This window comes from Miniopterus natalensis, chromosome 7, assembly GCF_054644295.1.
Source record: "Miniopterus natalensis isolate mMinNat1 chromosome 7, mMinNat1.hap1, whole genome shotgun sequence".
Classification (NCBI taxonomy): Eukaryota; Metazoa; Chordata; class Mammalia; order Chiroptera; family Miniopteridae; genus Miniopterus; species Miniopterus natalensis.
Window position 1 is genome coordinate 52,223,092 of NC_142087.1, and position 16,408 is coordinate 52,239,499.

At 39.6% G+C, this 16,408-nt stretch overlaps 1 protein-coding gene across 1 annotated transcript in view; it reads left to right on the top strand.

Annotated features, from left to right (window-relative positions):
* The first annotated feature begins 1,925 nt into the window (after nucleotides 1-1,925).
* MAPRE2 (microtubule associated protein RP/EB family member 2) overlaps nucleotides 1,926-16,408 on the top strand; it is a 107,893-nt gene continuing 93,410 nt past the window's right edge. Inside the window, exon 1 of the mRNA XM_016195951.2 lies at nucleotides 1,926-1,987. The gene's annotated coding sequence lies outside the window, so the exon portion shown is untranslated. The remainder of the gene's footprint in view (nucleotides 1,988-16,408) is intronic.

Sequence of the window (16,408 nt, forward strand, 5' to 3'; positions counted from 1 at the left end):
ATGGTACTAGGCAAAGAGGGCAAATGAAAATTTTATTCTGATTCAGTTAATATTTCTGGAAGATTGGAAAGCTTAGGAAAAGAAATTGGCATAGATGGGAACAGATTTTCTTTAAACCTGATTTTTTAGTTTAATTGACTTTCATTAAAGTATGAAAAAAATGTGAAATACTCATAAAATTAAATTCTGCTATAAATATAACACACAAATTCTACCTGTTCTATCTGAAGGAGAAAAATGTCAGGTTGCCAGAGTGTAGTTCTTAAAACCATTCATGTTAAAATTTTTTTAAAAAATATATCTTTATTGATTTCAGAGAGAGGAAAGAGGGAGAGAGAGAGAGAGAAACATCCATGATGGGAGAGTCATTGATCGAGTCCGCAACCCGGGCATGTGCCCTGACCGGGAATTGGACCCCGATCGCCTGGATCCCAGGTCAGCGTTCAGCCGCTGAGCCACGCCCGGCCGGGCATCATGTTAAATTTTTAAAGTAGCCAAATTTTACAAATTCCTTTTGAGCTCCCTTATCGACTAATGTAACACTGAAAATTCAGCTGTTGCCCTAGCCAGTTTAGCTCAGTGGTTAGAGCCTCGGACTGAAGGGTCCTGGGTTCGATTGCAGCCAACGGCGCGTACCTTGGTTGCTGCAGGCTTGATCCATGGCCCCAGTCAGGGCACGTGCAGGAGGCAACCGGTTGGTGTGTGTCTCTCACATTGGTGTTTCTCTCTCTCCCTTAAACTCTCTCTGAAAAGCAATGGGGAAAATATCCTCAGGTGAGGATTTTAAAAAAAAGAAAGAAAATGTAGCTATCACCTTTACTTTTACTCTCTCAGCACTTAGCACTTTATTTGCATTCTTTTACCATCTCCTCTTTCCCCATCAGAAAAGCATAAAATGCCTCCCTCCTCCGGTTCTTAAAATCCTTCTCCGAGCGACATCTCCAGAACTATGTCTGGAATTGATCACACTGTGTTGGATCTGGCACAACATTTATTGTTATACAGTTGATTTTAAACTAAGCACCCCTTTCTAAGGCCTTTCTGAAATGGCCAGATGTGAAAAGCACAGAAGAGCAATGGGCAAGGGAAGGGCTTGGTGGAAGGTGGAGCGGGCTCTTATCTAACTTGTTTCTTGGGGTGGTAGGAGGGCCACCAAGGATCATACATGTATGCATCTTAGGTCTTTTTTAGCAGCCTCTGCCTGAGTCCCCCCAGTTTTCACCCACCCCAACCCTAATACTGGACCCTCAACTTGGGCACACTTCTCAGCCTCTAGAATTGGATCTGCCCTTCATCAGTTTATTGTCTTATCCTTTAGCCACAGCATGTTGTAAAGAGAAATAGTTAATTCACACAAAGTAAATTATTACCTATGGGTGTATATATTTTGAAGTTTGATCCTGGCATTGTTTCTAATGCTTATCCTGTTTAAATTAAACACAAATCTTTTGACTAAAAGACTAAGCCTGTGTTGATAGTAGATATAAAACCTGCAAATTACCTAAGTTTGAGAAAGTCGATATTTTAATTGATGTTGACATGTGATACCCCATGGGAGGGACTGCTTCCTGGGGTTATCTGCTAACACATGATTCTCATCACATCAGACAGTGTGTGTGGGGGGGGGGGGGGCGTGTAAAAATTCTCTTCATAGACCTGATATTATACTAAATATTCACAAACTATAATAAATCGACCTAAGGATAGATCCAATAGCATAGGTTGAGAGCCCTGTTGTTTGGTTTAATCTCTCTTATGGTAAAATCAACTGAATTTGGATATTTTGTGTATGTGTTTTCTTTAATTTCCTTTTGTATTGTTGGCCACACCCAGTGAACTAAATTATAACTCTTTGCTCCTATGTCTTCATCATATTAAAAGCTTGTTCCTAATTTTTTTTTTTTTTTTCATTTTTACTATCCCAGCATCCCATCTCCCAGAGGAACAGTTCATCTCGACAGCCAGGGAGAGAGCCTGGATGCTCAAGGTAAGGTTTAAATATAAATTATGTTGTGTGACTTACAGATTAAATTGTTTACAGATTACACTGGCGTATTATTAATGCCTTTGTAACATATTTATTCTCAAAATTGCATTATGCAACTAAAGCAAATATTTGAGTAAACACGCTTTGTTAAAACATTATTTCTCAAACTATATTCCGTTTCCCACAGGTACTGAGGGCTAATTAACTGCTATCAGCAATTCCTCTAAAAATGGTCGAGCCAATTAAAGTTTACTCTTAGAGATCTAATTGATGATAAGTGGAGGAAAAGACTATCAAGATATAGTCAAATGACCTCATGACATTTCTAATCGTAAGGAATTATTTGATCTTGTTAAAAACAAGGCAACTGCTCTGTTGACTTTACAGTAGAGAGAGATGGGTACCTTGAAAAGGAGATGAAGACCTGCGATGCCTCATTTTTTCAGTTTGGGATTTGTGTTTAAGGCACAATCATTTGACCTTCAGTTATTTCCCACTGGCGCTGAGTCTCAAGGTTCATCTCAGGAGCTCCCTAGAACAAAGGAACAATTAACTAAAATTCCACCAGATGGCAATATTTGGAAAGCCATCCACAGAGGTTTCAAAGCTATGAGCCATTATTGTTCAGAGAATAGTCTCACGAAGTATAATGCCCCAGATTTCATCAAAGGTGTTCCAAACATCTTCTGTTTTACTTCTTTTTTTCCCCAGAGCAGCAAAACATTTTACTGGGCATAAAAATGGAGGGTGGGGTGTATGTGTTTTCTTTTAGTTTTCATTCTGGAATGATAAAGTTAAAACTCCACTCTGAGATAATTCTTCAAGATTTCCTTCTCTTTTAAGGCTGAATAATACTTCATTACATATATAAAATGAAGTATTGGTGAGTAGTAAAAGCTCAGATCAATGGATGACATACCATATTTGTTGGGGTTTTCTTATGATAAACACTATGGTTGATGGTCATTTTTAAATACATTATTTTAGAAGAGAAATCTAAAATTCTCCTAAAGAAGAGTAGAATGTTAAGGAGTTGCCTAGATATTAAACCAGGTGAAATAGGCAGGTACAAAATTATTTGTATTAAATTGAAATAATTTATTTAAATAGGACAAGTAAATTTTTCCCTTTCCGTTCTAATGAAAGTGGAAACACCGTCGCCCGACAGGTGTCCAAACAGCTGGACTCTTCAAGGACCTGAGCCGGCCCCAGGGCGGAGCTGGGACAGAGGGAAGTGGAGAGACGTGAGGGCAGTGAAGTAGGAGGAACCAAGAAGAGGAGTCTCCTAAGCTTTCTTTCACATAAAAACAGATGTTGAGTGCCCTTTGAAGCCTGCTCCGTGCCACCGGCCCTTCTAGTGGGGTCCCCTATGTCTGGTGTGTGGGACAGTCCTGGTTTTCTTCTGTTGTGCTGGAGTATGGTCTGTTTAGCACCCCCTCCACCCTCAAAAGTATCTTAGTTTGAAGGATACATTATATGACCGCCCTATCTTCCAGGTTGGCATGTTTGAAGAGAAAGTAGTAGGAAAAGGTGGCCCAATACTTAAATTGGATATGTGTTTATCAACATCTTTATGTATCTGGGGCTACAGGACAAATACTTTTTCTGTACAGAGCCACAGTAAATATTTTCTGCTCTGTGAGCCATGCAGTCTCTGGCACTACTGCTCAACTCCTTGTAGTGTGGAAACAGCCACAGACAATACGTAAGTCAGTGGGCTCGGCTGTGTTCCAATAAAACTTTATTTGCTAAAACAGGCCACAGTTTACAGACCCTTGTGAGATAACAGATGAAAGGGGAGAGGAAATGGTAGACAACCAAGATAGCCATTCTTAATTCCTCTCCTCTGCATTTCCCTTCTGGGTTGCCGCCTCTTTATTTAACCCTCTCAGGAATAAGTGTTAATGGTTCGAGCGAGTCATCTCACCCTCAGTTGTCTGGGGTCCTGAGGTTCCTTCGCTGGGCCTAGCTGCTTCCCATTCAAACCTGTGTCTGCACCGTGTACAACATGCCTCTGCTCTATGCTCATGGCACAGAACAGCATCCCCATTCAGGTACCCCCTGAATCCGAGAGTTAAGTACTGGAGTAAAAACTGTTTAGTAGATACCTTAATTTTATGCTTTGGTCCACACTAGATAACTGTCTGTAGGAAACAGAGCCACATTAAAGAAAGGTTAATGTTGACTGTACCAAAGTTTTTATATAAAAACAATACATTTAAAGGAAACTTTGGAAAAAAGATCACCTGTAACACCATCCCAAAGAACTGTTTTTCTATTTTTGCATGTTTGCTTTTTCCATAAGTATTCCTATTTTTCTACACTGGATATCATAATGCATGTGAACTTTGTATTTTACTTAGCAATACTAACAAGCATCTCCTGCGTCCTTGGAACTATCACTAGAATAGTGGAATGGCATTATATCAATGTGCCTAATACATCCCAATTTTTCACTTAACAATGCTATACTAATTTTTCTGTAGACATTGTTGTTGATTTGATTCCATTGGTTTGGTTCCGTTTACCTTTGGGGTTTTGTTTTGATTTTTTAGGTTTTGGTTTTGTTCATCTATTTCCTTAGGACAAAATCCCAGATATGGGATTATTATTAAAGGATATAATCATTTTTATGATCTTTAATCTAGTCACCGTATTTTTTCCCCAAAAGGTTTGGAGTACTTTACAAACACTTGCAGTTTGAGGGTACTGGTCTCACCACTACTTTATCAGCAACAGTATTTATTTCAGTAATACTTATTGAATGTCTTTATGTAAAGAACTGTGCTAATTGCTTTGGTGTATATATAAATGAATAATATGCTCATTCCACAAACATTGAGCGAGAGCCTACTATGAACTAGGTATCGTAGGGTTTCAATGGTGGGGTTTCAGTGGTGAGCAAGAGATAGCTCCTTGTCTCAGAGAATTTGACCTTATTGGGGAATGAAGATATACACAGAAATATCTAGAAAATCAGATGCACCACAGGAGAAATACAGGTAAAATATTGTTGGAGCTGGGGATGGGAGAGGGAGGTAGAGATGGCATCTGAGCTGAGTTTTGAAAGTAAATTGGATTGAGATACTCAGAGGTAACGAAGTTTTCCATTTATTCCATAAACATTTGTTAATTGCCAAATACTAAAAGCTAGGGATAGGAAGGTGAAGACGGAGTTCTTAGAACTTATTCTCTAGTGGAGAGAGCCTTTTAAAAAATCATCATAGGTGTGATAAGTAGGTTGGCCCGTCTGGCAGAGGATACATGGGGGTAGGATGAAACGGGGTGTCCTTTGATGAGAGCTTTTTCGTCACTCCTCTTTTGGCACAGTCGTCATCAATTATTGTCAGAATCTGCAGGAAATCTGCTTCTGGAAGATTGAAGGTCCTTCTAGTTGGACTGACCTGACCAACATTTCCATTAAAATTTTACAGTTAGTCCCCACAGTAAGTCATTTACTGAGGACGCACAGCAGAGCCTAGAGCCAGAATCAGCAAGGCCTCTCTCCTGCCCCTTGCCCACTGAAGACGAAAGCAAAGCACTAAGAATTACAGGGTTGCCTTTGTGTTTTGGTTTGGAAACAGCTGAAAGGAACCTGAATAATAATCTAATCCAACTCACTCATTTTATGGATGAACATTCTTGGGTGACTAGGGTTGAGTGACTAGCCTGTCATCAGACATTTGGTGACAAAGCCATGGCACCAGAGCCTGGCATCTGACTCTCACAGGCTTGGTCTATACTTACTGCGTCATCTTTACTAGAGGGGCAATAACTAAAAAGAGAATTAGCATAAGCATTGCTTGTGAATATAAAAATGATAATATGTATTTACCAGTCTTAGGCCACAGCAAAAAACTTTTAAATTAAAATTTTTTAATTAAAATTTTAAATAGTAATGAGTAGGTGAGTGGAAAGAGAGGGAAACTTGGAACATACTCCTACATCTGTCACCTACCTCCTTGAGGATCTGGGTACATTAACTTGACCTCACCGAGTGTTTCCCTCTTGAGTTTGTTGTCAGAATAATTTAAGGTTCATCATGGGCACTCAGCAAATATTTATTTGTTTCTCCTTCCCTCCTTGAGCTACTGGTGCTTCCCAGATTTCCTTTTGTTTATTAATGAGGTTACCTTCTAAGACTCATGAGAATTAAATGATGGAATGAGAGTACCTTTTTAAAAATATTTTTTATTGATTTCAGAGAGAGGAAGGGAGAGGGAGAGAGAAATCGAAACATTGATGAGAGAGAAACATGGATTGGCTGCCTCCTGCACGCCCCCTACTGGGGACCAAGCCGCAACCCCGGCCTGTGCCCTGACTGGGAATCACACCGTGACCTGGTTCATGGGCCGATGCTCAATCAACTGAGCCACGCTGGCGGGGCGGAGAGTACCTTTTTAAAAGTATCTGGTACAGAGCTTCATGTCCTTGTATCTGAATTTCACTTAACTATGCTTAAGTAGAGATTTAGAGGTTTTTATTCATGGTTCTTATTTTCTTCAGTAGCTTATTGTATATGATTTGTGGGCATGTTGGTAAGACTTAAGAATTCATTTACTTTTTTCTGTGACTTACTTTAAAATGATTTGTCAAATATAGAGAGATGATGAAAATATGACTAAGTGTTAACAATTACCGAATATAGCTGGTGGAATGAGTGTACATTATACTATTATAAGTTTTTTCCTACTTTTCTGGGTGTTTGAAGTGCCCTAGGATAAACTTTTTTTTTGTTAAGAATTATGTATTAAATATAAAGCCTCTACCATGGCCCCATCACTGTGCAAGGTGCAAGAAAGTCAAGGTCTCAGCCCAAGGTCTCCTACAGGAGATTTCTGCCTTTTACATAGAGTCCTAGAATCAGGTTAAGTATTTTCATTTCAGCTAGCAAACATGTCACTGAGGTTCACATATCTTATCAAAGTTTTCTCTCCAAGTGGGCTATGGTATGTGAAAAGAATGCTATTGATGTCTCATAGGCTGGTGCCTGGAATGCTTGTGTGTATTGAGGCTCCCTAATCAAGAAATGTGTTTCTACTCCCCTTTACTCTCTGAGTTTAGTTTTCCGGTCTAAAGGTCATTAAAAATAAAAGAATTAATGAACAAAGATGATGGGCACTAACCCTATGACATTTCTTATTCCCACTGATAGCCCCAGAACTTGAGAGCAGACTCCTAAATGTTTTGGATTGATGAGAATGTTCTGTATCTATGCCATCATATTTGGTAGCCACTAGCCCCATGTGCACATTGAGTATTTGAATTGTCTATGTGATTGAGGAACATTTTTTATGCATTTTAAATTTTACTTAATTTTAATTTTAATTAATTCAGTGTCCAGTGGCTACTGTATTGAAGACAGATTAGACAGAAGTGAAACTTTAAGTACAACTTACAAATAGAGCCACCCCAGGAAACTCACTCTGGTCTTTGATGTGCACACAAGTCTGGCCTGGCCTCAGGTCCCTGTGAGGATAATTATGGGGGAGGGAACAAGATCTGAAAACAGCCTGCAGCCAAGGTGGATTTGAGTTCATTTCTATATAAACTGTCTCCAGTACTGAGCACCAGAGTCCTCTTTACAAAGGGGGGAAAATGTGAGACAGAGAACAAACTTTACTTAATGCCTACTGGGTACAAGTACTCGGCAACTTCATATACATTGTCTCAATCTTTCTATGTCCTATCTGAAACTTGCTCATGCTTTTTGTGAAACTTGCTTATGCTTTTTGTAGATAAGGAAACTGAGTTTCAGAGGGATTACTAATTTGTTCAAGGCACATAGCTAGTAAGTGGTAGAGGCAAGATTAGAACCCAAGCAGGTGTGAATCCAAAGTTATTTCCACAAGCAGCACTCACACCCAGATACGCACGTTTGGAACTACCCATGAAGCAGGAAAGCTTCGGGTAGGATTGTAGGTAGAGTGGAGGTTATGGAAGGCAAATGACTTAAGAGAGAGAGAGAGAGAGAGAGAGAGAGAGAGTTTAATCCTGGTTATCTCAGAAGTTGTACCTGTATCCCTCCGCTCCTCCTTTGCCTTCCTGTCCTCCCTAGCCTCAAAGCACTTCAGTCATGTTGATTATAGATTACCCCTTCATGGAATTACAACTATTAGTGTCATAGATGTACAATTGCTCATTTGGATTAAAATTACTCAAGAAACAAAGACATATTTCAGCATCCTAGTTACCATTGAGGTAAAAGTCTCAAGCCACTTGGTACTTACCTATACTTATGTTGTATAAGAAATATATTAGATTACTTACAATTATTTAAGTAAACATCTCCCGGAGCCCAGCTGCTGCCTGCGTTCCTTCTCAAATGTCTCTCACGTGTATATTTTCTTCTACTTCTGTAGTAGTTCCAAAATTTCCATCATTGAAAATGATAGTGGAAATCATAAAAAGCAAATCACCTATAATCCTGCCCTAACAAATGATTTGGTTTTGTTCCCTTCTAGTCCTTTCTCACAGTTTTACATAGTTGTAACCTACCTTGCCGTATTTCACTAGGCTGCTTTTTAACTTTGTCCAGCAGTTTTCCACACTGCCACACGGTTCATGATTGTAGTGTTAAAGTCTGTAGAATAGCCTATAGAGTTGACATATTATTATTGCCATTGCTTGATGTATGGAGTCGTTTTCAAAGCTAACTTGGGTAGCTTTAAACTAATAGGTCATAACTGGTTAAACAATACCCCTGACTGGCAGTCTCACACCTGGGTTCCCACATCCCCTGTGAATACAGCTGTTACACTATGAAATGCCAGATTGGATATTACCTTAGGTTTAATTTTTTTCACATATATAATTTTTAACTTCCAAAACATAATATTTGATGATGCATTTTAACTGTCACCCTCCCCCACACTTCAGACACTCAATATGTGCTTCTGTACACATTCTGTATAAGTCTATTAAACTTGCTTGGCGTCAGGGTGCTCAGTGACGCGTGCTGCGTGTGACACAGATTTTCAGCATCCCTCACCTCAGACATCATTGTGCTAAAATGCATGCACTGACGTGTTTGTCTCTGTTCTAAAGTTAGTCATGTTTCAGGCTTCAAGAAAGCAGTTCAAATGAATCACAGATTATCAGGTTAATAGCAAACTGCCTTATGAAACACGAACGGTAAAGGTCAAGGTAAACTTCAGAGCCCCTCCCTAGGCGACTAGGTTCTAAGCCTCGCGGGTTTTGTATTTTCCAGCACTTCAGACCCCTGCTTTGGAGTGTGGCATCAAGCCTTCACGGCACCGTGGCATTTCAAAATGCTGATATGTTATAATTTTTGAAGGCAATGACTGGGCTATATGATATCCGCTTGGTAGAGTTTCTCTCATGGGACTCCTGTCTCTAACTTTATTTTTGCTCTTGGGGAGTGATACGTTTCAGGCCCGTGTGAGGTGATGCCACTCACGCAACATTACCTTGGCTCATAAGCTGGCCTGAACCATTAGTATCCTTTTCTGGTATCTGGCTGAGAGAAAAACTGCACTTGGTTTGTCAAAATATATGAATTGAGTGCTTGGAACATTGTGTAATGACGATATTGTCTCCCACTAGGAATAACAATTATAGGTGTCTTGAAATAATATCCAACCACTCTTGCCTCCTGCTCAAGGAAACATTACATAGTAATTGCCTAACTCAGGCACACAACTTTATTTTTTTTAAAACAGCATCTCAGCAAAAACTTTGATATTTTTTATTGTGTAGTAAGATATCAAAACATGAAGCAGTGCTTTGAAGGTTTCATTCCACTGAGGTAAAAGTATTTTGGATTTCAGGGCGAAAATGGTAGAATATATGGGTCAGGAAATTTGACATTGCTGGAGCAAAGAACAGAATCGTTGACCTAGATGAAATGTGAGTGTTGTTAAATAACAGAATTTTGGCTACCCCAAGATGGTCATGAAGGCTTCAGGAGGGGTAGAGGTTGAGCTGAGCCTATCTTTGTAAAACATGACTAGGTGGAAAGGAGAAAAAAGGACCTCTAGCCACCAGTCAAAAGGTACAAGGAACAGAGCATAAACCATCTCAGGAGGGTGAGGGATGACTGATTCTTTCACGTGAATACTGGAAAGAGAAAGATTAGCTGGAGTCAAACTGTGCAGAGTGCCAGATGCCACACTAAGCTATTGAACATGATACAAATACTCTCTAGAAAAGTCAGTGTTTCGTTTTAAGATAATAGTCCAAACACACAGTTTTGCTTCCCTTCTCTCCAGATCTTCAATTGAAATAACAGAATTTAAAAAGAACAAATCTGGTAGTTCTGGAAGCATTAATGGGGATCAGAAATTGACAACCTTCTAGAAGAAGGAAAAGGGATAGGATTATTTTGCTAGCTAAATTTTTAAAAGCAAAAGAGAAAAAATATTTTAAAAGGACAGTTAATTCACAGAATTATAATACCAATGAAAATAATACAGAGAACAGAAGAAAGCACACAAAAATAATATCCTTAGCACAAAAAGTATTGCATCCATTAAACACCATCCCTTCTGCCACCCCCAAAAGTGGCTGCGGATAAGAAGCAGTTGAAAACGGTGCTTGCAAATTAAAATTTTAATTATCAAGTTAAAAATCAGGAAAAGGGATCACTGAATGCGGCTAAAGTGTATTTCAGAATATAAAGTAAAAGGGGAGGAGATGGGAAACGTGAGAAAAGTATTAGAGAGATGGCAGGTGATCTAAATGGCCTAACAGAAGTACCTTTAAGGGGGAAAATGGAAGGCATTGGAGACAAAGAAATAAAAGCATAAAGATTCAGATTAAGAGGCTACTGAATGTTGAGTAGGATAAATTATAAAACCCAAACCTATCTAGGTTTGGGATAAAAGAGGTCTTAGAGATCCTGGGGTGGAAAGTCAGAAGATTGCCCACGGAAGGGATCAGCTGAATGGTATAAGTTTTGGGAAACAATGCTGGAGGCTGGAAAACAGTGCAGCCACATTTTCCAAGTTCTGAGGGAAGTGATTTTGCAGCTATAGTTCTAGTCTCAGCCCAGCTATCAAAGTATGAGAGCAAATAGGCATTTTTTGACATGAAAAGGCTTTAAAAACTTACCCCTCTTGCCTCTCAAAAAGTAACTTAAAGAGGTGCTCCAGGAAAATGTAAAAGAGAGGGAAAACATAGCATCTAAAAAACTATGGACCTAATGGAAGAGCCCCATTATAGGAAATAGGATGCCAGGAGTAATATCGAAGATATCAGTCCAAATTAGGTAGTGGGTTCTATGAAAAATATCTTGAAAAATGTCATATTCTATGATATAAATTTAGATCTAGGATCTATGTATTTTTATAATACCATGGTATGTTTCTTCTGTCAAAAAACGTAGTTAAGCCCTAGCCAGTTTGGCGCAGTGGTTAGAGCGTGGGCCCGTGGACTGGAGGGTCCCGGCTTAGATGCTGGCCAAGGGCATGTGCCCTGGTTGCAGGCTCCATCCCAGCCCTAGTCCCGGCGCGTGCGGGAGGCAACCAACCTATGTGTCTGTCGCTCACACAGATGCTTCTCTCTCTCCCTTCCTCTCTCTGAAAAGCAATGGAAAAAATATCCTTGTGTGAGGATTAAAGAAAAGTAATTAAAAGCACTAGAAAAAACTATCAATACAGATGTCAACTATAGAGATATGTTAACATTCAAGTTTAATCTTAAAATTAAGCAGGCTTTTGAACTAATGGCATGTGAACAGAGAATCCATTTGGCCTTGACGCTTTCATTAGAACATTATTCTGATTGCAAGATTTAATGAGAGTATTTCCTTCTCTATGGAAGGTAATACCACTTGGTTTTGGATAGAAGAAATTACATAATCATAAATACTGTTTACTAAACTTCAGCTTTAGTAGCAATCTATAGTCAAAATAGGGAAGACTTAACTATATTCATAGAACATAATGTAAATATAAGGAATAAAAGAGACATAATAGTAAAACCACGCTATTAAAGGCAGAAAACGTTGAAGAAGCATATAATGGACAGTCAGTATTCCTTGGAATGAGTCAAGAAATAGAATTTTAAGAATGTTAAAGTTGTAAAGATAACCACTAGAATAATTTTAAAATATTACCAATAATTGAGAGGGGAGGTAAGAAGTGATAGAAGCATGTTGAATTTCTTAGTAGAAAATGATACTACTTTTATCTATATTTTTATATTGTGTTGACAAATCAATAGAATATACCTGAACCTTTAGAGATACAATTGTATCCCCAGAAGAACTAAAAATAAATAGTTTAAAAAACATTAATTTTTGAAAATGGCACTGTGGTGAAGGAAAGTAGTAAGAGAGATGTTTGCTCTTAATATTATACATTTTGTAGTCCTCAAATTCTTAACATGTGCATATTCTATAAATTACAAACAATAAATTCACATATAGAATAATTGGAAGGAAAGGAGAGCAGAAAAGACAGACTCTTAAAGCTATTGCATTTGTCTTAATTTCTGATTATATGAATTTGGAAAGAAAAAGAAAAATCAAGAGGCAACTGGAAAAGAATTGATAGGATTTTGTGGTTGGGTAGGTATTTGAACAGATGGATGTAAAAAGGGGAAATAAAGATGTACAATATTTTCAGACTCATTGATTAGGTAATCTGAACTGAAGCTACTAAAAAAATGATACCCAGGATAATACACTTATTTTTAAATTTACTGATGCCTTGATGTTTCTTACCCAGTAGTATCTCTCCAGGCTGGGTGAAAAGTGAAAACATAGCCATTTTATTAGGTGATATTTGTAATATGACCAAATATTTGTCATCATAAGAATGTGATAATCCAAATGTTTTTATCTAATCACAAAAGCTGAGTACATCACAGTAAAGAACCACCGTAGGCCACAGTAAAGAATAAGTTAAGTTTTTTAATCGAAACCTTTATATAAAAAAAAGCTTTATTCTTATATATATATTAAAAAAAGAGTTGATGCTTCAGGCTGACAGTATGTGCTGGCTCTATCAGATATCTTTCAATGATATGACTTCTGGCAGGGGGTGAGTGCCCGGGTTTTATTGCATTGGAAGCACTCAGAGTTCCAGGGCTGTGAATATTTGTTGAGTTTTCAGTGAACTGCTAATCCTGCTCTGCTACCAAGAGCTGGGATTTTAACAACTTTCCCATCTTGATCCTATTTACCAGAAGTTTTTAAACTTCTAACTTGAGGCTGGGAAGAACAGAGATCTTCTCAAGCCCCCTTGCAAGTTATGAATTCTTCGGGCCCCTCTTCCTTTCATTCGCGCTCTGACACCGCCCCTCACTCATGGAGCATCCTTTGCAATTATTTGCCGAAAGCCTCTAGACTATAAATGGTACATTTTTCAGACTGTAGTAGAACAAAGCATTTTATACAAAAAAAAAATACTTGAAATCTACCGATAACTATAAAACATGCTTTTCTTTAGCGAATGGAACCAAGAATGCCAAATTTAATGAAATTTATCAAGATCTGTGGAACACGATCCAAAAGTTCACTTAACCCCCACTTCCCATGTTGAAGGGAATTATAATTGTGCCTAAAATCATGCAGAAAACTTGGCTCTCACATTTACCTGATTGATATTCAAGGGGAATCAGAAAAAGAGCTTTTCAGTAAATTTCGTATCTTCCTTTCTACCACAGACAATCCTACGGACAGCAGTGTCTCTCCTCGCACTAGGGCATTGCCTTTTGCCAGGTAAAACTGTGCAAAAGTTCTGAGAGGTTGGACAGACTTTTTGTGTTGGTCCGTGGCTGGATTTTTTCCTCCATGCTATGGATGGCTAGAGTGATGGATTTAAAGGATGGAAGTAAATGATTCTTTTGCTTGGAGGAGGGAGAGTGGAGAAAATAAAATAGGGAAAGTAATACGGGTTAATTACACATTTTAGAATTGCATCATTAGGCAACATTAGGGGGTTATTCTTACGTTTCTTTAATGAAATTAAGCCTCACACCTTGATTAGCGCCAGCAAAGCTGTACTGTCTCCTTCTGATCTGAATGTGGCCTTTGTATAGGATTTGTAGAATGCATGTCATAAGCATGGATTTGCAGCTGTTTCATAACCGCTGAGAAGCTTATTGGCTCCGCTCCACAGCACTGTGTCCAAACTTCAGGAACTCTTCTCAAGTCTGGTGAATGTGGGAGGAGACCACTTATGGAATGATTTACTTTACCCAGAGCCGAGTGTTTTGCGTGCAGAATGTGAGGGCTGCTGTTCAGCAGGTTGTGTTCAATTGTAAGCGACCAGCCAGAGAAACTTTATGGGGTCTTGTCATCCGGCCTCACCACTTACCCTCCGCGGAACTTTGTTCTAACCAGACAAGGGAAACCACAGCGACGCTATGATTCTTTATTTCTTTCGAGCAATAATCACCTATGAATTTTTTTAAGCTGATAATTTAATTGGCTGAAACATAGTGATTCTGACTCTAATGATGTAATCTGATTAGTCAGAGCAGTTGTGAAGATGCGATGGCAGGGGCTGAATGTTCCTGGCTCACTCCCCTGGTCCTGCATGGACAGGGACTCTAAGGAGAGAACAACTCAGATACTGTTATATTTACATCATAATTCATCTGACTGAGTTGCCATCCTCTCCTTAGCTTCACAGGGAAACTAGCATTCCAAGTTAAGGGGTAACCAAGTTAAACCATATCCTTACTGTATGTGGTGGGAGTATTTATTCAAGGGAAGTCAGATTGCATAAGGCTTTAAGCACCAAAAGGGAAACTTGGAATTTTTATACTGAACTTCATAGAGAACCACTGAAGACTTTTGAAAAAGGGAGGAAAGATCGATTTCATGACAGTATGTCAGAAGCATCGAGAAGTAAGAGAGGCGGGAAGCAAGGAAACCTCTCCAGAGAGCCCCATAAGCTAGGCCCAGGTGGTATTCTGCAGGAGTGTTGGGGTGGGAGAGGAAAGGAAGGGGCCTGTGTGCCCTTTTGTGAACAGGTACAGTGACCAAATTAGACTCGGGGGAGGGAGGGCAACGATTCTGAAGACTCAAAACTGAGTGCTGGCTCCGGGTCCACTTCAAGCAGGAGATGTGGAAGTGAGGGAGCCACAGGGGAGAGTCTTCCTCATTAAATGCACTGCGCGTTGTCCCAACCAATGGCGCCAACCTAATTTCTGCTTCTGCCTCTAATCTGCCTTTATTTCCTGAGAGAATGCAGTGATGACTAAAGACACCACACCACATTTTTACAAGGTGCTTCTGGAAACAATGGAGATTTTATTTTTTTTTTAAGTTGCTCTCATGGCAACTCCACCTCAGAAAAAATCGACCTTGTCAGCAGAAGAGGCCTATTTTCTGCTGATGTTGCTGTCGCTACCACATAGGGTCAGGTGTGTCCCGCCAGCCTCCCAGAAATATACGGCTGCTCTGCAGAAAACTTGGTGTCACACTAAACCCTTCACCTGCATCGGGCCCCTCCTACTCCTGTGCCAGGAGTGGTGAGCCACAAAACTCCATGTGGCTTTGCTGATAGAAAATGAAGGACGGATTCCTTCTCCTGTCAATGGAATGAAGCTGGAATTAGGAGAAAAGGCAGGGTCCCTTCTGGGGGGCCTTCGCCAGCTCCTACTTCAACAGGCTCCAACTAGTCGTGCGGTCTTACGGCCCACACCATGAACTTTAGGTTCTGAGTCATTCAAGGATTGTAAACTGATACTTGAAAATCAGAATTTCAAGGCACATACACTCTCCTAGGTTATTCTCTCTGCCATGAGCTTAAAAGTGTATTTTTGAAACAACGCTTGAGCACTGATTTCTTCTCTCAAATTCCTGCTTTAATAACCCCATGATGAGTAAATGGGGAGTAAGAAGGTGAAGCCAGGTGTGGGGGGCAGGATGTATTTTCTAAAGGTAGTTATCACACTAGCGTCCCATACGGGTGATACTGACAGTCTTCCCATTTAGCGTATCAGTGGAGTATATCCCTTCCTCTTGAATCCAGATGGAATTTTGTGGTTGCTTTGACCAGCAAAGAATGACAGGAGTTTATGGTCTATGACTTCTAAGACTAGATTTTGAAACTGCCATGCTCTTCTGCCTGCCCTTTAGGGGTGAAAGTGCTGGGAACCCCGCCACATGAGCAGGTCTGTGTAGGTGTTCCACCAGAGCCCCAGCTGAGGTCCCAACCAAGGCAAAGGCAACCACCAGTCGTGAGACTGAGGAAACCATTAAGATGACTTCAGTAATCAGCCACCTTCTATTACAACTGCGTGAGAGATAAGTGATGACCACCTAGTTTAGCCCATTCACCTTCCAGAATGAGAGATAATAAAATAGTTACTATTGTTGTAACCCACTGGTTTTGGAGTGACTCATTATAGAGAACCAACAAGGTATTGCTGATATCCATTACTGCATAACAGACTACCCCACTCATTAATGGACACTCAATAACCTAAAAAACTGTGGGTTTA